Source organism: Pygoscelis adeliae, unplaced genomic scaffold (genome assembly GCF_000699105.1).
Source record: "Pygoscelis adeliae isolate BGI_AS28 unplaced genomic scaffold, ASM69910v1 Scaffold294, whole genome shotgun sequence".
Classification (NCBI taxonomy): Eukaryota; Metazoa; Chordata; class Aves; order Sphenisciformes; family Spheniscidae; genus Pygoscelis; species Pygoscelis adeliae.
Window position 1 is genome coordinate 2707419 of NW_008824722.1, and position 26685 is coordinate 2734103.

General features: G+C 38.5%; 1 protein-coding gene across 1 annotated transcript in view; it reads right to left on the bottom strand.

Annotated features, from left to right (window-relative positions):
- The window catches only part of LOC103916288 (heparan sulfate glucosamine 3-O-sulfotransferase 1-like), a 115206-nt gene that overhangs the window by 61936 nt on the left and 26585 nt on the right, over positions 1–26685 (bottom strand). The gene's annotated exons all lie outside the window — the stretch shown is intronic.

A 26685-nucleotide genomic window follows, 5' to 3' on the forward strand; every position in this document is an offset into this window, starting at 1 on the left:
CGGGCAGCGGTCGGGGAAGGGTGAAGTAGCCGTGGGAAGTTGCAAGGGCTCCACGCCACGAAGCGGCTTTCGGTCACCGCTCAGCTGAACGCCGGGGGGATTCCCCAGTTCAACGGGAAACGGGCCGCGGTCGGGCGGTGCACCCCTCGCTTGTCTTCTCGCTGCCAGCGGCCCGCCAGGTGCCTTTGGCCGGGGAGAAGGGCCGCAGAGCCCCGAGGTGCCCGCTGCCGAGCACGGAGGGGATGAGCCGGGCAGTGCAAGAATCCCTGACGGCAGAAAGGCCACTGAGCACCCGCGTGGCCGCGATCACATTAGCAGGGCAGGACTCATTTGCACAAAAGTATCCAACCCTCCTCCCCAGCCTTGGTAAAAACAACTGTTCGGCCACTTGCCAGCTGCTAGAGCCAGGTTTCTCCATGCAAGGCACTACTGGTGTGCATGTGAGCTTGCTTTGGTCTGCTGAAGCAGCAACACCAACTCCTTCCCCAGTCCTCCGGCGCCGATCTTGGCACGGGGCTTTACAGCCCTCTCTTCTGAGGGACAGTGCTGATTTCTTCAGATACCATTTGTTTAAACTTGCGGTACACTGGACTTGGAGTTTCTTCACCGCAGGGGTAAGCAACCACTCAGATTTTAAGGGTTTCAGAACAGCTGTTAAAGGCAGGAGCCCTTTGCATTTCTCCGCCTTTATTTTGCCCTCCAAATTGTCCTGGTTTCGGCAGGGATAGAGTTAATTTCCTTCCTAGTAGCTGGTACAGTGCTGTGTTTTGGATTTAAGATGAGAATAATGTTGATAACACACCGATGTTTTAGCTGTTGCTAAGTGGTGCTTACACTAGTCAAGGACTTTCCAGCTTCCCACGCTCTACCGACTGAGAAGGCTGGAGGTGCACAAGAAGCTGGGAGGGGGCACAGCCAGGACAGCTGACCCCAACTGGCCAAAGGGACATTCCATACCATGGGACGTCATGCTCAGTACATAAACTGGGGAAAGCTGGCCGGGGGGGGCCGCTGCTCGGGGACTGGCTGGGCATCGGTCGGCGGGTGGTGAGCAATTGCACTGTGCATCACTTGCTTTGCATATTCTAGTATTATTATTACTTTTTTATTTCAATTATTAGACTGTTTTTGTCTCAACCCATGAGTTTTCTCAATTCTACTCTTCCAATTCTCTCCCCCATCCTACCGGGCTGGGGGGAGAGTGAGCGAGCGGCTGTGTGGTGCTCAGTTGCCGACTGAGGTTAAACCATGACACAAATATAGGTAGAACTCCTGCAAGTCCACCATGCCCCTCCAATACTTACTACCAGATACACTTAGTCTACAACACTGAGCAAGAGACACTTGCTCTTACAGCCACCTTATCTTTGTCAGGTAGCCCCCTTATCAGGTGATGAAATTTGTGTAGAACAGATGATTTATCGCCTATTCATTACCTCCTCACCTCATCTATAAAACCAGGTTTGCCTACCTGGTAGCAGTATCATGCTTCAAGGGACTGTATTTGACTAGGATATTATGAAGGTTTAACCATTCTTTATTGATTGTGTGCCAGGAGCAAAAATTTCTCCTGCCACGTCTTGTGGATTTTAGATTAGCAAAGAATTTTTGACCTGACACAGCTATATATAGATATTCCCAGATATCAAACAGAATTCATCAGCTTTACATAGAGAGATCCCCCAAATTGTCACAAACCCTTAGTTAGATAATCATAGGCAATGAGGATTAAAGCTATGTAAGGAGGAAGAAGAAAATAAAATGAAAAGGTAGAGTGCTTTTGTGGGAAAATTTCATTTACATGACACATTGTTATTTTTCCTTTCCCATTATGCTGTAGATTTTGTGTTACTTGTATACGAAAGAGTAATTACTTGTAACTCCACAGCTGAGGTTGCATTGTGGTTTCCACTTACAGCAGGACTAAAACCTCTACGTTTAATACATGAATGCTTGCATTTAGACTACACATTTGGCACAATAACACTTGAGAATTACAGCTGAATTTTCTTTTTTAAATAATATTTATTTGCCTTCTGCAGAGAAAAATATTAATTGCTTTCTTTTTCAAAATTTTCACATTGTCTTCACATTTGTGAATTGTAAGGGTTCCCATGTATTGTAAGCCATTCTTACTGTAGGATAAGAACACAGGTAAAGCCGATTTTGAACTTTTAAAATTAAGCATATAAAGTCATCCCAATATTTGTCCCAGGCCAATTAAATTTGACAGAGATTTGTCAGAGAGAGCTGTTTCTGATTTTGGTTTTAAAAGCGTGTGTCCTCGATTAATATTCTGATGAAATGAAGTTTTCTTTTAATTCTGGTATCTGTTTTTCATGTGGATTTAATTTTCTTCATTGTTTGCTGACTGCTTCTGGCTATAGCCACCGTATTACTTCATTGCACTTAGTACTGGTGTTCCAACATAATTACATAATATTAGATGGAACTGTACCATATAGTTTTTATTGAAAAAAAAATCACTCTGTCAGAGTCAAAAGTTTCACATGAGTACATCAGTTTTAGCAGGAACAAGTAAAAAAAGCATGGGACTCGAGTAAAACCACTGAATCACCAATCCAAAACTCTTTGCTTTTAGCAGACTACATTATCTAATATCTTCTGTAGTCCAGTGGTTCATCTTAAAATCAGTTTCACTGTTCCTACTGAAGGCAGTGCCTGAACATCACTTCTCTGATTAGAAATTGTCTCATTTGTTTCTCTCTCAATAATGCCCTTAAGTGTTATTCTCTTTGGTTCACCATTTGATGTATTTATATACATCACTCAGTTTTTATTTAATTGAACCAGATCGTCTTTTAATCTCTTTTCATAAAACAAGTTCTGTATTTCCCTGATGACATCTATGACCTATTACAGTTTGAATTAGTCTGTCTTAAACGCTGATGGACAGAGTTTTATAAATGGCATTCTAGCAAACTCTTACTAGTAATGTGCATAATAGCATTAAATCTCTCATCTCCATTTAAACACTGATAAAGATGGGATTGGCCCTGATTTCTTTCATGACTTTCCTATGTTGATAGCTTACAGCTTGGCCTGTGCTCAATACTAACAACAAATTTTTCTCCTCCTGTACAACTTTTGACTCTCAAACTACCAGATTATACCAAGAGTTTTTCTCAGGCTCTAGTGCATAATCTTGAGTTTTGTAATCCTATAATGTAACGCCGTTTCTTGGCTCCAATATCTTGTATGTGCTGTTGACAGGTTGGGAATCAACAGTAAATTTCACATTTTCTTTTTTCCTAAGATTACTAGTGAAATTATTAAGAGATACTGAAATAATAAGACTGATTCTTAAAGAATCTAGCAAATTCCATGTTATGAACTGATCTCTTTTCAACATAAGCCCTCTTCCTTTTGCAGGTCCTTATCTGCTTCACAATTTTTGTACTAGTTTTCATCTCTTCCATTTAAATAGCTGCCCATATACAGACACCCGCTTCCAGACAGCTAGCATTAAATTCTGGAAAAAGCAAAGGTGTTAAATGAGATGGTGGATGAGGTGTCATATGTTTGTGATAGAGGGGTAAAGGTACAGTATAATTAAAAAGCTAGAGGAGAAAAGCATGTATGGCTAGCCTGGTGAAAGTCCCGTCTGTCATCTGCTGTGCTAGATTTCCACTTACAAATGGCCTAGGACTATGAGATGCAAAGAAAAATCACTGTGGCTAGAGAGAGGGGAGAAAGGAGCTACTTTCAATGCTTTTCACTTGTTTTTTCTGGGTATTTTTGGAAATTCTCCAGATTCCTTATCACAGAACTCAATTGCATGGGCAATTTTATTAATGAGTCATCTCAGTGACTCTTGTAGAGCTACATACCTATAAAAGTTTTGGTATGTAACCTCAAAATTTCAAAGCCTGGATTTGGTCCCAATTTTTCATCCACTAGGGTTCATGAAGTTGATCTGATTTACAACTAATTCTGGCCACTACACAGAAACTGTGGTTTCAGCTGAATTATGATTATTTGTTTCAGTCTGAAGCACAGGCTAAAACTCAAGGCATAAAGGGTGTCTTTTGCCTTGATTTTCAATTAATTTTTAAGTGAATTAAACATCTGACAAATAATGGGGCAGATCTACCTTTCTGTACTCAAGTGGCTAGAGTTCATTAAGAGTGAATTTGACTCATTTCCTCATCCTCCAAAGACCTTTTCTTCGCAGCTTTATAACAAAGTGAGATTATCTAGACAAATGTGGATTTCAATCTGCATAAAACTTACGGGAACTTTATCATATAAAACCTCAGGGCTTGACATAGGCAGCATGTGGTATTCAATACAGTATCAACCTTTGAAAGTCTCCAGAGAAGTGCATCTTCTCTCGTATTTATTTAGTAATTGAGTATTGTAATGCCTAACATCTTAATTATCATGAAATCACTTTTTCTCAAGTCATAAAGACTGTTAGAAATCTTTATTAACAGTAAAGCAATAGACACAAGTTACTGAGAGGACATCAATGGTGTTGAAAGATGACATTTATTTTCCAAAAATGGGGCAATTCTGTCATTCCTGAGGGGTCACTGAGGGCATTCCAAACAAGTGTAGATAATTTTTGAAGCTGAAACACTTTGCCATATACTCTATTTCTGATTTTTAAAATTGCCCTTGATTTTAAGTACCCTCACTCATATGTCCATTGCACTGCTCTAAATTGTGTCACCAGAGGCAGTGAACTGAAGGAAGAGAGGAAATAGGAAAGGTGAATGAACAGTCACAGCAAAGAATAAGACGATCCAAAAAAAGACATTACTCCGAATTGCTAGTCTAGCTGAGTTGTACCTTCTGCAGACTCAGAGTGCTCTGTAACTAAAAGTAAAATTGCTTTTGTAGTTCTCTCACCCTGAAAACAGTCCAAAATTATCTATACGCAGCTAGGGTAAATTGCAGACAGGGCTGGTGACTGCAGTACACCATCTCTGAACATCCTCCTGAAGCTGTGCAATTAGCCAAAGAGTAAAGGGTGTTGCAGACTTGCCCTTCAGAACCTTGATGCATTTCCAGCTTCTGGAGGAACAGACATGAGATCACTGGAAGGAAAACTCACTACACCACAATGCTGAACAAAAACCTTTATTGTTTTGCAAGCCCTGAAGTTTCAGCTGAAATGTGGTTTATAATGCTGTAAAATTATAGGTCAGGTAAACCTCATTGCAGCTCTCGGGTATAGCTGTCCCTCTTCATTTAAGATAGATGTAAGAAGTCATTATGCTCCTTTGCAGAAACAAGTAGCTGGAATGGCTGTAGTCTCTAAACCCCAAACACAATTACATGTCTCTGTACAAAACAAAAGCTTGAAAGAGCCAGCTCAGAATGTGAATGAAGTGGGTGGAGTGGTTTTGCTGTTTTAAGCAGGAAATAAATGCAAGAGAAACAAATAGGGGCTATGTATGTAGGACATACGTAACCATGCAGACACAGCCAATATGTAGAAGGAGCTCATGTCAAATTACTGCGAAAGAACAGGTACCTAGGAGAAAACCTAGACAGGTTTTGGACTGCTGGCACAGACTGACATGGGTTGAATCCCTGAAAAAAAGAAGCTTTTTCAATATGTATAATTTCTGCTACGCTCAAGGAAACAGGATGGGGTTTTTATGTTGCTTTTTAGAAACAGGACTGCACTGAAAAAAGATCAATCTCTATTAACAGTTCCTCCTTCTAGTAGGAATAGTCTACAAACCCCCAAATTTTGACCAGCCGTTGGGCACAATAACAAAGCTGTGTGACAGAGTGATAAATCTCAGATGTAAATATACACGCTGTTATTAAAGTGATAAATCTCAGATATAAACATACATATCATTATTAATTGACTTACAGAATTCCCACCTTACATTTTCAGAGGAACACCTTCCTTTAAGGTGTTCGTAAGAATTATTTATGCTTGGGAGCTGAAACTGGTATATCTAGTTTATATTCAAATACCCCAAAGACCTGCTAAATCAAAAAGACATTCCTATACAGGAGAAAAAGTTTTTAATTCCCAACTTTATGTGAAGATTTAGGTGTCTGTAACCTCCCCAACACACCTACATCCGCTCTCCAGCAAGTCTAGGAAAAATGAAAGAGAATGTAGTTAGGTATCTTTTGAATTTGCCCCCAGAGCCTTGAAAAAAGCTCAGAAAAGGAGAAAGCCTTTGGGGTAGCGGGTAGACAGCAGCTTGGAGCAAGCGGTGAAGGAATACTCCATTGCCTTGTTCAGGGAAACAGGATTTTGTAGTTTCTTGTAAACAAACAGGATCAGCTCAAAGAAACAGCCATACAAGAGGACAACCCGTCAAGCTTTGACCCACTGTTCAACTCACTAAAGTATGAGTACATTCCTGACTTACACAGACCAGGAAACAGTTATCTCATATTATCTTTCCCAAAGCAAACCTCAAGGATAATCCAGAAAGTGCAAATGATTAATTTTCTCAGTGCACACGTAACTGGTGACTTCATTATTAATCAGTGGGGTTTTTTCTATACCTGTAAATAAATGAAAGCATTTATGTGGAAGATGCAACACACTCATGAATGAAACATTCCTAGTGTGAAAGAACGAAACATAAATATTTAAAATGGACACCTCTGAGCCTTCTAAATCTCACAGTATCAGTAAGGACTTCCAAACTCTTTTAGGTTAACACCCAAATATGGTATGCATTTTTTTTTTTACTTTGCTACATAAATGTACAGCATATTGTATAATGGTCACATTAGGGCAGTTGGTCATTACTGTAAATATGGTAAGTATAGATGTTTAAAATAAACACGCACATACGTATTTTATTCAACAGCAAAGAAAACCATCTTGAAGAAGACGACAACAGTGATTGCTCAAGTGCTCAACACACAAAAAAATTCTGGCTATGAAAAAAGCATATGAATGCCATGCTGGAACTGATCAAAGGTCCGGTACTCTGTTTCCAACATGTAGTTCATCTACTTTCCTATCCTTGGCCACTAGCAGGTGGTTAAAGACTATAAAAAGAGTGTGTGTACGAAGTGGCCCTTTCAGGAGAACATCCTCCTACCTTCTGGCAATAAACAGTGTAAAGGTTTTCTGAAACAGGGGTTCTGTACAGACTTGCCATGTTTAATAGCCACTGATGGACTGAATGAAGAAAGCACAACATAAGCAATGATTTAACGCTTACTGAAAAGGAACGGTGGCAGCTACTGAATCTTCAGTGCCACCGCATACAGCACCCTGGGTTTTCCTCAGAGGTCTCCTATCTAATTACTCACCAAGTTCGACCTGCTTAGCTCGTGAGATCTGACAAAATCACAGCCTGAGGTGGAGCAGCTGGGATTTAACTTTTATTTATAAAACTTAATTAGGAGATTTTTTTTCTTTCTTTCCATTTTTTCCAGCTCTTCACTGTTAAAATCACGTAACACCCTACATATGCACATACAAACACATAAAACAAAGACTAAAAGCAAACCACAACAGTCAGTGAAGTTACTTGCTATAGAAATAGCAGTGCTGGCATTAGCACTTCAAAGGGAAAAGTTATTTTAAAATTTAACTGCCTGGCAGATGTAGCAGATATAGAACAGGAACCAAAGAGAGGTAAGGAGGGAGGCAGAGTAGGAAGAGGAGAAAATGAGTGGGGAGGGATAGGAAAGCAGATGAACTGTACATTAATTCAGGATAAAAATAGCCCAACTCTGTGTACTAATAGTGAAATGTTGGCAACGTGGAACCCAATAGCAAAATTCCTATTGACTTCAGGGAAATCTATCTTTCACTCTGCATCAATAGTTTTACTCTTATGTACTACAGTGTGTCAACACAACTCCTCAATGTATATATTTCCTTTTAGTTCATCGTTGCCAGTCATTTATTCTACAGTAATTCTACAAATATTGTGAAGCCAAGAAGGAAACTGACCCTCACTACTGTTTTCAGTACTAGATTGGAAAATCAGGATAGAAACCTGCCAGTTTTATGGCATAAATTGCTATTCACACCGATGGTATTATACAAACCATAAATAGCCATTCATCATACATTAAACTCCTGTATTTTGAAGCATCTGGTATAGAGTTTCAGCCCCCCGATTCCTGGGATTTGTTACCATCTACTACACTGCTGAACTCCAGATGCAATAATGATTTCAAAGGGAGGGATTTAAAACAGTATGTTTAGTCTGTAATGCAAGATATATGGAATGGTTAGTCAGTCTACATCAATGCATAACTGATTATTCTTCAGGCTTAAAAAATATTCATGGAAAAGTATTTTATATACAGTCAGTCTGATTGCTGTGGTAACACTGAATAACCTTAGCTGGCTCATTAAATCCATCTATGATAGAATTTTTTCTTTCTCTGTTCTTTGCCAATAGTAGTAATAATCATGTAGATAAGTCATTAGACTATTACAATTTTGTCATTTACTCTTAGATCTGTTCTAAACAGAGTTCAGATAGCACAGTTAAAAAGTTACTATCCTTGCCACTGTTGTTCCAGAAGATTGTTCAGGTAAAGTGCATTACGGCAAATATGAAGAAATATACCCATGTCAAAATAATTTACAGGACAACCTTTGCCTTGATATCAGCAGTCCCTTTTGTAACCACTGCATGACATCATTTCACATGAAGCTTTGAAGGAAAGGAGATGTATTCTTTTCAGTGCTCCTAAAACAACTATGGCAGATGCATACACTTGTCCAATGGGGAATCAAAACTCCATTAATCAGGTAAAGTTTTCTGAGTGGCATACGGGAAGCAGATACAAGCTCATAGCTCCAAATGTATCTACCTCATGGAGAAGCTCAGAATGCAGGAAACGGCAAAGGGTGACCCATGAACTTATGAGATCATAGTTGAAGGACTGTACTTGGCCCTTTATAAGGACTCTAAAAAGATGATGGAACTTTGCAACTTAACTGAAGAGGGCACAATTCCAGTTAAGGCTTTTTTGGCAAATGATTTTATCTCTTTTTCGTAAGCAGGAAAATGAGAATAAAGTAGCCTGTTAAGAAATAAGAAATACCTTACCAATTTTGTTTGTTTCCTTGTTTTCCTGAAAGTCGCATTTAAACTTAGCTTTGTTTATGTAGGTGCCCAGAAAATGTTAGATGGGGATTTTACTTATCCAGACATAATGGAATGATCATTATCCTCTTATCAGGATAAAAACTCACTATGATTTAAGAGATGACAGTAAAAGATACAGAAGAGACTAATGCAAAGAACAGGGTAAATCCACTGTTTTCAAAGGAAAATGTGAAGTCTTACCAATCAGCCTAGTGAAACAGAGACTAACTGATAGATCATTATGTTAACAATTATCATATCCCATACCTTTATCTTATTCACTCCATCTTTTACGTGTTTCCTCCTGCTTACTTCTCCATGTGTGTAAAGTTCAGGGCATTTAAAGGTCCTTTATCTGTATGGTTGGCTTGACAGTTATTTAATTAAAATTTTAAAAATCAGCAGTTTTGCTCCATGGCCTCAAACGTTGAAGTCCTTGGCTGAAAAAAAGGCTTCGTAGCAGATAAGTCTCAAGGCAAAAAACACTTAAAAGGAAATGGCCAGGGTTAAAAATAAAGAAATATATCTAAAATGCAAATGACTTAATTCAATGTATAAAATCATTTGGCCTTCATTTTCATATATGTAGCTATAATAATTCTAGGTTAAATGAATCTGAGGAAATGTGGAAGGTTCTAAACATAAAATTATGAAAAAATGATACTTGTAATACTTCTAAGTGAGCTAGTTACACTTTTTTCAGCTCCCAAACTACTTCATAGGCTGACTCCGTTTTATAGTAGCCTGGAGACTGAATCTGCTACAGCTCCCTTAATACATTGCAGATTTCAAAGTTAAGAGTTCTCAGCTCCTTGAAGTCCTGCTTTCCTGTTGAAAATATTTTCAGTTGTTTACACATGTATCATGAAACGGACCTCTCACATCTGCACCTACATTTGTAGAAGTCAAATGAGACTTTGCCATTGACCCATGACAGAGGAAGTTGAAAACATTCGACTGACGTGTTTAAGATTTGCATCGCAAAATCAAGATCAGTATCTCTTTGTTTGAGGCAAACAGTCCTTGCCTGAAACAGCCTAACTACAAAATATCAGAAAAGAGGTGAACAAGGAAATACATGCTTTTTATAAGTGGGGAATTGAGGAAATGAGAGTAATTAAAACAAAAAGGGTGGCCCTTGACTTCATTTAGTTTTTGATATTTGGTCTCTTTGCGATAGTTTTTGATATTTCAGTTAGATTTTTTCTTGGTAAGTATATATAATTGGGTCATTTTAACACATCAGAGCACTATGGGATATTTTAACTAAGTAGAATCCACTCTAACCCATCAAAGAAACTTACTCAGTAATGATTTTAGTCTTTAAAAGAACAGGCTCACATTAAAAGAACAATTTACCATACCTGTCAAAAAAAGAAATCACCTAAAACAAGAAAATAATGGTATCTATATTCTTCTGATGTTAATTATCTCTTTTGTTGTGGATTCTTCTCCCAAATAATAAACCTAATCTTCCATTGAGCAACCTCGCCTTCAGTTTGGGATACATAACTCATGTCACAGGCAATTCTTTCACAGCTGTGCCTGCAACAGTGGAGACCTGCTTAATTAGACCTCCCTCCCAAAAACCCAAAGAATAATTGTATTCCTGTGGTTTTAGGTACCACATAATGTTCTAAAAACAAAACAAAAGGCATATGAGCAAAATAAACCCTTAAGACATGACACTTCGTAGGCAAAGGCTACCATCCAGGTTAACGCAGAAAGTAATGGGTCTGTTTGCCTCAGAAATTTTTGTAGATAGACTTAATCGCTTATTAACTCTACAGGTAGAGATAATTACAAAGATTTAAAAATAGACCTTCAATTTTGACATGTACAGCCTATGCAAAACTGGGGCCTGATTTTTCAGAGTGGTTTGTGCTTTCAAAACCCAGCTGCTGTTGGTGTGGTAACTGTGGGTACTCATCCCCTAAAAATATTCTTATACTAAGTGTAAGTATATACCAGATATAATATTCTTATACTAAGTATCCAGTATTTGAGACATCAAAACCAGAGGTACCTTTTCAAAATTTTGTTTGGTACAGCAAACGTCTTTTTGTGAACTCTCTTACATAATCTGGGTCTTCTGGTGCCATTATACAAGCAAGATATAACAAGCACAAAAAAAAAAAAAAAGCCTCCTAAAAATTGTCTTCAGTCATTCCCTAGCTCAATTTTGCCGGTTTTAAATAAAATGTTCTTTTTAACTTTTTTGGGTTTGCTTCCAAGAAATGGTTCCCACACTCTTACTCAGATGAATCCTCCATAGAAAGCATTCTGGAGATTTCAAAATGTACGTGCAGTCAGTTGTCATTGGGGATCCAGGATTGTCACTGGGGATGAAAGGTGGTTTGGGGAGCAGAATGGTGGTGCATCCTTGGTAACTTTAGTGAAGGTTTATGTCATAGCATTCTTTCAAAGAGTAACTGTTCCAAAATAATTTCAAAGCAAGCCAACAAAAATCTACAAGTGTTCTATGCTGTATCATTTATTCATCAGATCTGCCAATAACAGCAATGATAGCTTTGCGTGTACGTCATTTGTTAACTATTTGTTAATATAGATGTTTTAACTATGTTAAACATACTTAAAAAACATAAATACAAGAAGTAAAGTTTTAATTTTAGAGTTTTTTTTTTTTCTCTGGATGCTTGAGAGTTTTGGATATGCAGGTTGTCCTATGTATCCAGAGGACTCTGTATGAAAAATCCTCAACAAGGGAAGTAGAACTCTTCTGATTAGAACTAACTAAAAGATTGAGTCCAGGCCTACTGAATGACACACTAAATCAGATGATGTTAACAGAGGATATATCTACACTGTATTTTACCACCAGATGCAACTTCAGCCTGCGTATGTTTTGAACTGATTAGAGGAAATCATCTTCAAAACAGAAGCCATGGATTGCTGTGATACAGGGTGTTGGAGCTATGCTTGGTGTCGTGCTACTGAAGCTATATAGCTGCCGGATGGCTCATATTTAGTGAGAACTGGCTCGTGTTGCTTCAGAGAATGGGCAGGCAGAAATCATGTTTGCCTTTAAAAGCTTATATAAATATACCAAACAGTGGAAGAAGAACTAACAGAATTTTTGCTGAATATGACCACAGCTTATTTTTCTTATTATGGTTTTTTAAATTATTATTATGTACCTTGTTTTTCTATCTGCTGTGGAAGCAAACATCAAAGTTGAAAGTAAATATAGTCACATGGCATTTTGGTCACATTCTAATTTGGGGCATTTTGCTCAATTTATTCACAGATGTTAATTTTATGATGTATGCAAAACCATGATCTAAAGCAATACTTAGATACTTAAAATAGAAATCTTTTAAAAGTAGATTTTTTTTTCCCAAAATTAGCCAAGTTAACAAAGGATAAAGTGATATTTTTCTCTGATATGATATATAATTTATGATGCCAAGCACATATGCCATCTGTTGACTGTTGACAATGACTAGAAATATGACATTTTCAGGAACACAACAGCAATTAGAATATTACTAAAATGCATTGAATACAATGGGCAATTCTGGTAATTATGTAGATAATCACAGAAAACAAGGTATACTGAAGATGCATTGGTTATTTGATTTATGTCTTTAAAATCTGCATAATTTGCAAGACCTCTTTTGTCTATTTAGAGAATGTGAAGGAACATTTTATCGCTGTGATTCTCAATGCATATTTTATAACAGCGTTTCAAATGTTTGAGCATGAAGGAGAAAGGGAGGTACTTCCAAATATCTGCACCCCAGGTCTTTCTTATACATGAATGTCTCAAGTTTTCATTGCTTCCTCATAAGTGCAATATCTTTCAATAGCACAGAATATGGTCTATGGGACTGCAGTTCACATACATAAGACAAAGGGAACCAAGATACAGGATGCTGGAGTGAAGTGTCTAAGCTACATGCACAAGGCCACTGAAGTCATGACAAAAATTTCTTGTCGTTAGAGGCAGCGCCGTGGCTACTTCTGGACCAAGTGGCCTATCAATAACAGATTAATGGTCTTGAGTTTCCACATCCTACTAGCAGCTGTATTACATAGCATGCTTGAATTCTCAAGAAAACAAGAGCTGATTCTGGGTAGAATTACTATGTAGGAGTAGAGACGTTTGGATCCAAGGTATTAGGGCAGATACATAACTAACAAGGATGTATCTCAAACCCTGAACAATCAGCAAAGTTCTGTGCCAGAAAACCTTTCATTTCTTTTCAAAGATTAACACATTAATAACCATTGTGGTGAACTGATTGGCTGCAATCCTATTCTTATTTCAGAGAATGATAAAACTCCCCTTGACTATGTCAGGAAACATTGGGTACAAGTACCAATTGTACATTCTGCTAGAGAATACTGACATCTCATACCTCTTGTTAAGGCACTGAGTGATTTTTATTGAGTAAACAACTGAAGTGACTCAACATTTATAGAAGACAAAGCATGTGAACAAGGGTTATTTCTTATTTTGGCTAGAAAGCCATGTGGCCTTACAAAGGACATTTATTTTATCTGGCCCTCACTTCTTCATCGATAATCCCTAAATAAGCTTTTTTCATTGCTCTTGTCTACCTAAAGTATCAGCTCTTCATGGCATGCAACATCTCATACTATGCAACTGCACAGTCTCCCGCACAATAGAAACAGTGTTAGATGGGCCTGCCAGGCACTGAGGTCCTGAAAATTTACATTCAGCTTTAAGCATGCAGAGGTATGGATTAAAAAAAATAATTAAAATGTAGGCTTTAAACAGTTATGCACATGCACTCCACATATTTTTCACAGCATTGTTTCTTTCTAAATTTGTAATAACCTTACAATAATTCCCTCTTACACGTGTTTGATGTGAAATAATACCTCTAATAGAATAGTTGAGATGAAGTGTGGTAAGTCCCTTTTAGGTATTTTTCCTTTTTGCAAAGTGACCAGAAGTTGCAAACTACAGATTACGTTCATGTAGATGAGGAGAGTTTACATCTCAAGGCAAAAATAAACAGTCCTAAAGTTTAGGCGAAAGGAGGAGAGATTTATTTATTTAATCATTTCCATTTCTATCTGTGGTTCAGCTAACTAAACCATTCAAGTTCCAAGGCTGAACTTTAATCTGGGGGGGGGTTTCTTTAGGACTCCTGGCATCTCTGGGAGGGATCTCCACAAAGAAACCTTGCTGATTCTTCAAGGACAGCTTCAAGAAGTCAGAGTTCTCAAATATTGGCCACGCCATTCTGTGGTCAAGAAATGCAAGGAAAAGCCCTGCTTATGAGCCAAATTCCTCTTTTTGATGGTCTACCCCTAGCAAGACCTCATTGTCAGCCCCCTTCTCTGGAACAGCTGGTGTCAGGAAACACTTTCCCTGTCTTCCCTTTTTTTCCTGGCTTGAGTATCTTGTCAAACTAGTTTTTACAGCTAGGCTGGCAAGGCAGCACCTTGGCCTGATGATGATGAAGTGAGATAAAGGTTCATGAAGAAGCCCAAGAAAATCCCAAATAACTTTTATGATGTATCATGTCAAAGCTCTGTTCATATGATGTTTCAGGAATCTGTCACAAAGCACTCAACCTCAGCAGGCTTTGATGTACCTTCAGACATTGTCCTTGCAACAAAAGCTTACAGTGAAATAGAACTTCCTTGCAGCAATTATTTTCTGCTTTGTAGAAACAGCACCTCAAAATGACTTCCCAGAGTGAGCAGATGATTGTGTGGCCTTTTTCTTGTTAAAGTGAGTCTTAACATTTGAAAGTTTTTAATAAGCATTTTAGTATGGTTTGCTAGCATGGAAGCTGCTCATTATGAGCTAATTGTTTCAAAGAGTTGCTGAAAGTGCTTAAATGTTAAATACATGCTACTGTAAGCAAATATTCACAAGTCTTTCAAAACAGATGTTTGAGAAATGGTAGGCTGTCTGCTCATGGTAGCAGTACACAAAGGACATGAAGAAGTAGGATTTAATAATAAATATGCTCACAACTACATGGACGCTGAACCACAATGTTTCTTTTTTTAGTTTCAATTAAATGCATAAGGTAGCAATAACCCTAACAGTTTTCGTAAGGCCAAGTTCATTGCAGACACCGTTAATTCCTAGCTTTTCTCTGTTGTCCCATTCACCTCCCTGCAGCTTTCCTACCCGCTCTCTCATGCCTGGGCAGGGCCCTCCCAGTCCTGACACCCACTCACACCCCTTGTTTTCTTCTGTCAGCTAGGGCTCTGCGTGCACTGCATCCGCAACAGACCACTCCATCACAGCGTGTCTCGCACCCTTCGGGGGTTCTGTGCACTCACACATTCCCTTTCCACTCACAGAAGGGCCCACCACTTTCTATGCTATTTGCTTGGTGGGAGCTACCACGCCCAGAAGGCCCTTTGCTCCACTTCACTCCATGATAGGGTCTGTGTTTCCCCACCTTCCTTCAGTCCCTCTGCTTCCTTGCTGAGGTTATGAACACAGTATTTTCAGTCTTTGTGCACGCACCCTTTTTTTTTTCCTTTCTGTTATTATTTGTTTGGGAGATAGTAGTTTTGGTGTCAAGGTATCTTAAACTCTGTAAGGCGGAGTAGCAAGGTTGGATAGGAAGGCATTGAGGGTGCCATCCATTACAGACAACTGCAGAAATACTGAAGCTGAGATTCTGCCAAACACATGGCAAAAGCTCCATTGTCCTCCCTTTAGCCTTTTGTTGTTGTTTTTCCTCATGCGTCCCCAAATCAATAGCATTCTGTTGATTGATTCCTAGAATATTCCCTGGTGTTGACTGGCCAGGACGTTCAGCAGATACTGCATTACAAACGGATAGACAGATGTTATTACATTGTTAATCTGGCCTTACAAACTCTAAGAACTGGTATTTTTTACTTTCCTATTTTTACTTTCTATTCATGTGGTTTTCAGTTGTTCTTTTGTGCTACCTTGTTTACAGCCAGTTTTCTTTGGCAATCTGATATCTGAATACCATATGGTTTTATTTATGGTGGATATGTTTGCTTGTATTTAAATATGTAGCACATCATAGTACTTTGTACATTAGTACATTAAGGCATCTGGGGGAGACGTCTCTTCACTACCAAGCTCAAAACCCAGGTAACAGGCAGACACTTATAACTGTACAGATTACCATTACAGCAAAAACAATTAACTGCTAAATGAGTGTCACATTTTTCTCATTAAATTAAATAGATGGGATTTCTGATCTTAAAGCATTGAACACAAGATTGAAACAGAACTAATTGCTGTAGTTCAAATCTACTGTTAATTTATATCACAAAGTTCCCAGGTAGTAAATACATTACTACAACAATATACTTAGCCTGAGCTTATTTTTCTACTTGCTGAACCTGGAAGGTTGGGGGTTTTTTTGTTTGGTGGTGGTTGGTTTTTTTTTTTTTTTAACAGATGATTTCTTATCCATCTCTCTTCCCTCAGAAAGTCTCTCAGCCTTTTATTATACAGAATTGGAGCTAAAAAGACCCTTCTGATCTGGTTCCAAGAGTGAATTAGAAGAGCAGCTCTGCAAAGACAAGCAAAACCTGACATCCAGTCTCCCTTAGCTACGTTTTTCTGTACTTCTACATTTTAACCATTATCACTCATTTATTGTAACCTCCTGTGGCTTTTGATATACCCAGAGCTTCTTAGCTTGTCTCCACAGATTTCTCATGACCCTCTACTTCTGTTCACAGCTGTGCCCCTCCCCTCTTTCTATTATTATACCTTTTCTTTTCATGGTGAACCACCCACAAACTATGTCAGAAGCTCAAAATAAGAAACGGAGTTTGCTGAATCAGCAAGTGCCTTGAAAAATATCATTGAAAAATACTTTGCTGCTAGGGCAACAAAGAAGGAAAAAGTTTCTTCCTTGCCCAAATGTCCAAATTACACTCCTTAGGCTCCTTGTAATGCGAATACATACATTCATGCACTAGTTTTCTCTGTTTAACATTTGTATTGAAGTACACCTTGATTAAATATCCCTTCAGTCAACTCTCTCTGGTATCTCTAGGAGATGGGACTGAACTGTTACGGCTTATTCCTGTATTTGATGATTTATCTGCTGTAAACAGGGTATGCCAGGATATTTACAATGACAAACTGGCTTGGTTAGTCTCAGTAGAGAAGTTTCAGAATGTCTGAGCAATCTTTTGCAAGCAGAGGTTTACCCATCACCACGGCACAGGGACTCCTTTTTTTTTTAAATTTGAAAATACCTGTGTTCAAAGAAGAGTTTGAATGGCAGAGCTGAATCAGAAAGGCCAGTCATTTTCTCCCCATGGGCCTTGCTCCATTAGGAAACTATAAGAGTAGGCAAAGATTTCAGTGCCTGCAGAACGGAACCCTTAAAACTTTTTATCATTTTATAGAAACACTGTCGAAGTTAAAATATTCTCTAATTGTTAGCTTACTTCACCAACCTGATCTGCCACAAGAGGGCGGAGGCTTATGTCAGTCAGCTTCATCTACTGTCACATAAGAATGTCAGGGATCTTTAATGGGGAAATTTGTCATGGTTTAAATACCAGGGTGAAAAATGAAATTCCATTAGCTATTTTAAAATGGCTTTAGGCTAAAAAGCCAAATGCAGCAACACAACTCTGTCATCTCTGCTGCAATGAATACAGCTGCCGTAGTCTGTTTATAAGGCATTAATTACTATGCAACTATGCAAAATGGGGCTATACAGAAAAATAATGTGTATGGAGCAAGGCTTTGTTAGTTTGAAAAACGTGTCAAGATGCTGAAATTTTTATGTAAATAAGGTCAATTGTTTCATTGCAATAAACGGGTAGATTTTGGAGTGGGAAGGTGTTAGGAATCCAAAACTATTATGCTAATTTTATGGCAAGTCACAGTTTGGGTGTAAACTACTTCATGGCCCCTTTCTCTTTGTTTTTAATTTTTTTTTTTTTAAATCTAAAGATAGACCTAGAACAGTTTAAATTATCTTCATTTGATTAGCAAATGCCTCACAGTGAAATAAACTTTGTTAAGACATTTAGCAAGCTGTACTCAGTACTTCACACATGTATGCTCCCCTTAATTATCTCTTGCACTTCACTGGAAAAAGAACAATGACTGGAGTTTGTATCCCTAAATCAGCAAAAAGATGAGAAAACATTTATCTGAAACTTGATCTAGTCTTAAATGATGTTCCAGAGTTTCTGTCAGTAAGGAGTTTGAAAAACATTATGGGTGAGCCAGCACAGGCAGGACGCAGGAACAACCACAAAACCACGGATGAAATGCAAAGAGTAAATTTACTTTCATTACCTCGCCAACCGGGGGATCCCTGAAGCAGCACCCGGGCAGAGGCACACAAGCAGGGACGCAGGCACCGCAGAGCTCGGTCCATGCCAGAGGATCACTGAACCTGCTGGTTTTGCCTGTATTTCAGGGATTCAGGCGTAGTTTACCACCGTGCTTTGATCTTTCTCACAGCAGAGCAGGAATCTCAAGCATGTTCGATAGGGTGCCTCTAAGTCTATCGCAGGCCTATGCGATCTAAACACAGATGTTCTACTTGTCCAACACACAAGGCCAAACAACAATTAGTATCATATATGTGTTTTTTGACACCCCAGCTGCAAGTCACTTGAGCATGTTTACAATCCTCTTCATCAATCTTCCGTTATTTTCCCATGCGCTAGTTTAACAATACAGTTTAGCTGGCAAAAGTGGGTGAATCTGCTGCTATAGGCATAAATAGGCCTTCCTTTAGAAGAGACTATTAAAAACAATGGATACATGATGCTCTGACCTGCTGTCATTACAAGACACTGCTGGCTTGTGGCTGCTTAGGTAGTAGAGAAACTCAAATCAATACAGTAACGTTTTATATTTATATTCTGCACTGGTACAATGGTTTTGATGAAAAATGAGGAAATGAAAAAATCAAGCTCACTCTTTTCACACTGAGGTAATTTCCATTGCATACACTGACTTTCACCACATCAAAACTTGTTATAAATGGAAGTTGATGAAACTATGACTTAATGATTTGTGGGTTTAGATTCCACGCCCACCCCCACCCCATTTTCTACTGTTGCTTCATGAAAGAACAAAATAAAGCAGAATATTTTCTCAACATAGCAGTTTGTACACCTGGGTTATAATTATATTCAGATTTAAGAAAAAATGTTTTCCATAGTTTATCAGCTGATTTAACTACTGAAATAAAACCTCCAATATTGGTAAGTGATGCATTTGTCATTAACACACATTGCTTAAAAAGAGCAGGAATTTCCCTTTCCTCTTACAGATATCGCAGCTGTAAAGCAAGAGCAGTTCTTGCCTGTCTCAGACAGTTTTTTTTTACTAAGCACCAGCTTAGTAAAAGACCGCTACAGAAGCAATCAAGACAGGAAAAGTTAATGCTCTTTGCAATTTAGTTAAAGCATATTCTAACAAAGTACAGATTTCTATATAGTGAGATTGCTACCACATCCTTTCTCCAATGCCTTCTTAAAGATACTGTAGACACAATTGGTGGGAGGAGATAAAGCACAAATCCCTGCACATGTACAAGCTCACAAAACTGATGGTGATGATTGTAATTATCAAAGACTGCATAAAGAAGGTAGTTACAAAATTCCGTTACGATAACTGAGTTAGCATATTGCTCTCTCAAAAATTAAAATCTATCCATAAGAAGGGAAAAAACACAACAGCCTTTTCTCTACCTTAAAGAATTTGGAAAAAAATCAGAGAACCCCCACATTTTTCTTCTAGGGTAAGCAGATTTCATATTCCAGAAGCTAGAATATATCTATTTAAAAAGATTTTAGGTGAGAATTCTGTTGCACAATTCCATGGCCACCTACTGTTCACCATGGCCTTTAGATTACACCTTGGAATCTCTTGTCCTAGACCATTGATAAAATGGCTCCAAAAAGTACTCTCCATTAAAGCTACTGGGGACTTTAAAAAAAGTGGGGGTTTGTACTTTTATGATTGGAAAACAGACTAGTCTGCCATCTGGGAATCTGGATAACCCACAGTCCCTGGCTCTGCAATTGCCCACGGGCTACCAAGGAGCCAGTGAGGTCAGGTGAGCTGTTGGGAAACGAAACAGGATTTTATCAGAAACTTGTCTGGTTTCATTCAAAAGATTGATCACAATTACCACATTTCCATTTTTTTCCTGACAAACCAATACTGCCTGATGGAAATGTTCCATCAAAAATTTTCCAGCCAGGCCCAATCTCTGTTATAAATTACCTTGTAACAGCACTAATGTGGTTAATGCGGCAGGGACAACAATCAAAGGACTGTGATTCCAGCTTATTCTCCCATTCTTAGACTAGGCCTTGGACAACTGTTACTACCACATCAGCTGTGATTATCACAGTTGATCTGACTTATTTCCAGCACTTGCAAGAATACTAGTACCTGAAAGACCATTTTTGGGGGAACAACAAATGTAGTAATAAACAGTGACAAAACAGTTTCTTTAAAGCAAGGGTATTAACTTAGGATGAAAAGAAAGGGACAAAGTATTTCCAACTTCAGCAGCAGCAAAAACTTAGGTGGCTGATTCTAAGAGGATGATCCAGGGAGTCACAGTTAGGTACCCAGGTTCCCCTCAGTAGTAAATGAAGACAGACAAGAAACTCAGTAGGCTGGCCCACAAAAACCCTTCTGTGAGTGGGAGAGATACCCAGTTCCAGCCAATAAACCACTGTGAGCATAGCAATGAGCCTAAAACCCCACCAAATGTACCAGTGACTGTGGCATGTTAAGGACCTCAATGCATGCGGGCTCTACAGACTGGAGTAATTTTCTGAAGGCAGGCATTTAATTACTCGGGACCCACTTTTTCTGGAACTTAGCTGGCTGATGTTACCTGCCTTCTTCAAAACAACTCACCAATTAGGCTAATCTGTTCAAAAGCATAAAAACTGTGGTTTTGTTCTCCTTAGCCTGTGTAAATTCAAATCTATGCCTCCAACTTCCCAAGTGTACATCCTAGCCACCAGAGTGTGGGAAAGCTACTTACAGCAATCACGAAAATTAGGCCCAGTGTATGTTAGGTTTGGATTAGAATACATCAGGAACTCTATTTGCATGGTTTCCAAAAATAAAACCATACAATAGACACCTTAAGCTCTTCACTCAGTCTTTTTCTGATGTCAGGAGATGGTACGTTTTGCTGAGTTAAAATTAGTTGTAAATTCCCACAGATTTCAGCTGAGACAGGTTATCACTGCAAAACAGTAATACCAAAGACAAAGAAATTATATAATGTATTTTCCTTTTATAACTGGATTAATTTGTACTTTATTCATATTTTTAGATGTCATTTTTATATCCAAAAGGTCAGCTATCATTCTTGTACCCTTTGAATAAGACAGCTGTGAAGGGGACTGATTAAAAAAAGCTGTCATTTTAATGAAGTTTCCATTCTCGATTGGTTTTCTCCAAGAATCTTGCACATGCATAATACTTTACAGCCAGGCCTGACTCCTAGCCATTAGTTCTGCCAAGTGTAGGAGACATCCACAACCCTTCACAACAATGTAAAAGATATCTTTCTGCTGAATAAAGTCTGCCAGTTTTATTAATCTTTTTGCCACTTAATATGCCTTTATATTAGACATCTACTCCTCACGCTACTCTCTTCAGACTTTCTAATTTCTTTGGACCATTTTCAAAAACCTAAATTGGAATATTCCTTCCCCAAAGATTTAATATCAGTGAAGCTGTAAACAGCAAAGAAAGATCTGAAAGGACTCACCTGTTGCAAATTTAGGACAGTACCACAGCAATTGGAACATCACAGTGAATTATGAAAGAAAGTGCTGAAAAAAAAATTGTTCTGAAGCAGTGATTTAAATGAAAGTAAAATGAAATTCACAAGATGAAGTTGGCCAAAATCATTGTTGGGAAAGGAGAAAAATGTGATTAGTAGAGGTATATCTGTGATTAGCCTACATTCACATTTTCAAAAATATTTATGTGACTGACAATTAATGGTATGATAAGAAAATCACAAGTGGTTCAGTTAAAGAAATGAAGGAAGCTATTACCTTTTCTCAGGTGAGATGCAGGAAATAACAGTGTGACTGCTCCTCATTGGTTTCACTGCAAAGTGAAATGGGTTCGCTTAAACTTTAAGTAAACCTATTCAAATTTCCATTGAAAGGATATGGAAAACACACACTTCATTGCTGAATCTTAGCTGAGCTACCAATAATTCCCAGCAAAGGGAGTGAGAAGTTTTAAATCTGCAACACTTGTACCATTTCCGTTCATCAAGCAATACCCTAAAGTACTGTTTAAAAAAAGACCTTGAGATGTTTGTATCACACGGTGAAAAATTATGTAAAGACATCTGAAGTAGCCCTTAAGAGCTCACTTTTTTACTGGAAGCTGCATGTTACCACAGTGCCCTGCTGGCTACAGTCATATGGTTGCATTGATCTTCCACAACATGTAGGCTCTGAAATCTCATAGATAACCTGTGTCTACAATGGCTGTGATCTTCCTTTTGCACGTGGGTCTACAATTGACCAATATGAGCTAAAGACTGGTCAGAGTTGGCTGAGGCTGGAAACGTCAGAAAACATTCTCCTACACCACTTCTGGATCTCTCTCTCTATTTGCTGCTTCTTCTGCAGTCCTGGACTGCAATACAAAAATCCTCCCCTTCAGGATCCAACCCAAAAAAACGAAACATGCAGACACCAGTTACACCCTGTGTAAGTGTGCCATGGGTTTTGGACCAGACAGGTGGTATTCCTTCAATCTTAGAACTATCTGATTCCAAACTGATATCAAAGACGTACAATTAACGGATACCGCTGTGAGAAAACATACTGTGTCATGGCTGTCTCTGTCTCACTAAAATTAACTATGCCAGTATTACAATTTAGCTCATTTGAAAACATGCAACTCAAGTAGCGTTAGAGAACTGAAATCGGTATTCTGATACACATAAATGTAAGTATTTTCAAGCAATAAATTGAATTCATAAAGTGTCCTATAAAATATTATCCACTGCAGAGCTTCTCTTTAAGGGAAGTGGTGATTTTAGACATTGTTTGCTATATCACAGTAAACTGAAACAGTTGAAATTATTTAATTTTGAGAAGATCCTTTCAAAGTTGCTAGGTCTGCATGCTTGCAAGTTCTGACCTGTTGTAATTTTCATCATTTCTTGTCATGCTGTTAGTTTCACTGAGAGGACCATATTTTTACTCTTCTGTGTTGGATGAATTTTAACAATGAATTTCAGGGTTGTTGTCTTAACTCTTTCATGGCTTCATAACACAAGTATTTCAACCTGTTGTACTAACAATTTTTTTTATCTGATGCACTGAACTATTTCAATAATTGCTCCTTTGCGAGGCACTATGAAAACTATGTATTAATTAGCACAGCTCATACATTTCACCAAGGACATTGTTTTTTTCCATTTGTGGTAGTACGACCAATGTCCTCAAGTAAACAACATTTAAATGCAGAATAAAATTAAGGCAAAATAAACTATTTAAATCCATACTGTTCCATGTAATAGCATAAAAACCTATACAACTAGAACAATCATTGAGAAACCTTTTTAAGATTTTTCAGACTTGATTTTACCTAACTTATGGGAACAGTTTCAAAGGAAAATATATCTAATGTGTTAACTTAAGTTCAGTACAGACAAAAGAATTGACTTTTTATAGCTGAAATATATTTAATTTCAAAAGATGCAATTAGAAATAACACAAGAATGAGGTATCAATGGCTAGCACACCAAGCATTGTCTGAGAATAATACAAAATTGTTGATATTCAGAATACTACTCTTTTTAAACATCTGATGAAGGGAGCAATTTGAGATTGCAATACAGCTCCAGTTATAAATCCTTAATTTACAAGACTTTCCCTTGAAAACCTGGGAAATGCTGATCTATTACAGCTTTGAGTTTTGGGCATTGGAGTCTGTGCTGCAATACTATGATCTAATTTTTTTAAAGAATCAATCATAATGCTATAGACCAACAGTGAAAATAATTTTACCGCAAACAGAAGATAGTTGGGAGATCCTCTGAAACATTAAAGGATGATAATTACGTGGCAAATGTCACAAAGACACAATAAAAGCAAGACATAAGAGATTTCACCCATCACTGAATTAATTAAAAAAACCCACAAAACCAATGAATCATTACTACAACTTCTATGCAGTACAGTTCAGAGGGTTATGTTTCAGCAGCATGTGTACTTGTCACCCTCATTACAAATCTCCTTGTAAGGATACGACCTTCATTTAAGGTTACTATGCTTCTGTTCCTAATTACAGAAATTCACATTTTCATTCACAGTGTAATATGAGCTTTTAGCTTTCTAGATGTTGTTCCAAGCAAAGAGAAAAATTTGGTGATAGTGCCTGAACTCTGATGGTAGTTAAGGCCACAGTATCCCTAATTTTACAAATACAGATATACAGGAGTGATTTTATCAAAGCAAAATTCACCATGAATTAATAAACTGGGACCAAATCTATATTGCCCTGCAAGATTTAAGAATAATTTACTTCTGTGCAAAGTCAGTGTAATGCACCATCAGAAGACAAGTTTTAATATTCTACAGGGCATCTATAATTTTAGACTATGCCTGACAGTAGGGACTAAGGCTCAGTGAACTATGTTACCGCATTTAGAGTATACTTAAGTATACACATAGCAGCCTGTGTTTTAAAAACAGCACAATCACTGTTGTGTGCTGCTTTACTCGGTGTACTTAGCTTGGCTGAGGACAGTATATTATAACACTGCCTTCTTCCTGGAACATAAATTATATTTAAGGGACTTCTACCACCTATAATTACTGGTTCAGAACAAGCACAGATATATCTACGCAGCCTTGCATTGTGTTGTGTGGATCATCCAAAATTACTTAGTCATCTATACATTGCCAAGAAAGAAGCTTTCAACTGACCACCAGAAACCCCAATGTGGAATGCTGCTGCTTTACAGAATTAAAATAAAATACAATTAAATAGAAACTATAAAAATCCCTCAGGGACACTCTCCCCTCCCCCCCAAAAAAAACCCCACACCAAAAAACAAAAAAAGCCAAACCCCCAAAACCAAAAAAAAACAAACAAAAAAACCCCACCCAAAACCCACAACAACAATAACAAAACCCAAACCACAACAGGGCATCATATTTTAGAGGAGAAGGTGACGGGAAGAAAAGCTGGCTAATATATAACCTCACACTTGGGCTTTCTGCACATTCTCTTAACAACTGTGATTTCTGCTATATTATTACATATATTATAGGATCTGTAATGTCCTAACAACTCAATCTTTATTCAAAACTCTCTGTGTCTCTTGCTCTAAGAATCCTAGCCAATTCTTCCTGTAAAGTTCAGTTCTCTTACAGAAAACAAATGTTACTGAATTATCCCAGCTACTTTGACAGTGCCTTGTCAGCCCAGTCTCATTATCAAAAGTCCACAGACCTGGTGCGGGTGCCCATGAAGGATTTGGGGCAAGAATCCTAGGTCTGCCTAAACTCCATATAGAAAAAGACCCCAAATAATCTAAGTCATCCCATTCTCCTGATCTTTGACTGGATCAGCCTCTAGCACAAAGCTGCTTGAAAATTTATTCCCTAATCTCACCACCAGCTGGGGATTGCCAGAACAGTTATGTCTCCAACAACTCTGGGCAAAGCTTTGATCAACCAAGGATATGACCTGTTAGTTCAGCTCTCCATTTCTTTTCTGCTGCCAGAACAATGCAAAAGGTACAGAACCATAGAATCATAGAATCATTAAGGTTGGAAGAGACCTCCAAGATCATCGAGTCCAACCGTCAACCCAACACCACCATGCCCACTAAACCATGTCCCTAAGCGCCTCATCTACACGTCTTTTAAATACCTCCGGGGATGGTGACTCCACCACTTCCCTGGGCAGCCTGTTCCAATGTTTAACCACTCTTTCAGTAAAGAAATTTTTCCTCATGTCCAATCTAAACCTCCCCTGGCGCAACTTGAGGCCATTTCCTCTCGTCCTTTCGCCAGTTACTTGGGAGAAGAGACCAACACCTACCTTGCTACAACCTCATTTCAGATAGTTGTAGAGAGCAATGAGGTCTCCCCTCAGCCTCCTCTTCTCCAGGCTAAACAACCCCAGTTCCCTCAGTTGCTCCTCATAAGACTTGTTCTCCAGACCCCTCACCAGCCTCGTTGCCCTTCTCTGGACACGCTCCAGCACCTCAACATCCTTCTTGTAGTGAGGGGCCCAAAACTGAACACAGTATTCGAGGTGCGGCCGCACCAGTGCTGAGTACAGGGGCACTATCACTTCCCTGCTCCTGCTGGCCACACTATTTCTGATACAGGCCAGGATGCCGTTGGCCTTCTTGGCCGCCTGGGCACACTGTCGGCTCATGTTCAGCCGGCTGTCGACCAACACCCCCAGGTCCTTTTCCGCCAGGCAGCTTTCCAGAATCATAATACATGGTTTAAAATGCAGCTTTTTAAACTCTATTCTGACACTCTATAATTCCATTTTTTTTTCTTCTGTTTAAAAAGAAATGAGTTTGTACCACAGCCTTTCTGTCACTTTTATGTTGCTATTTTGCTTCTAGAGGTTTAAAAAACAAACAAA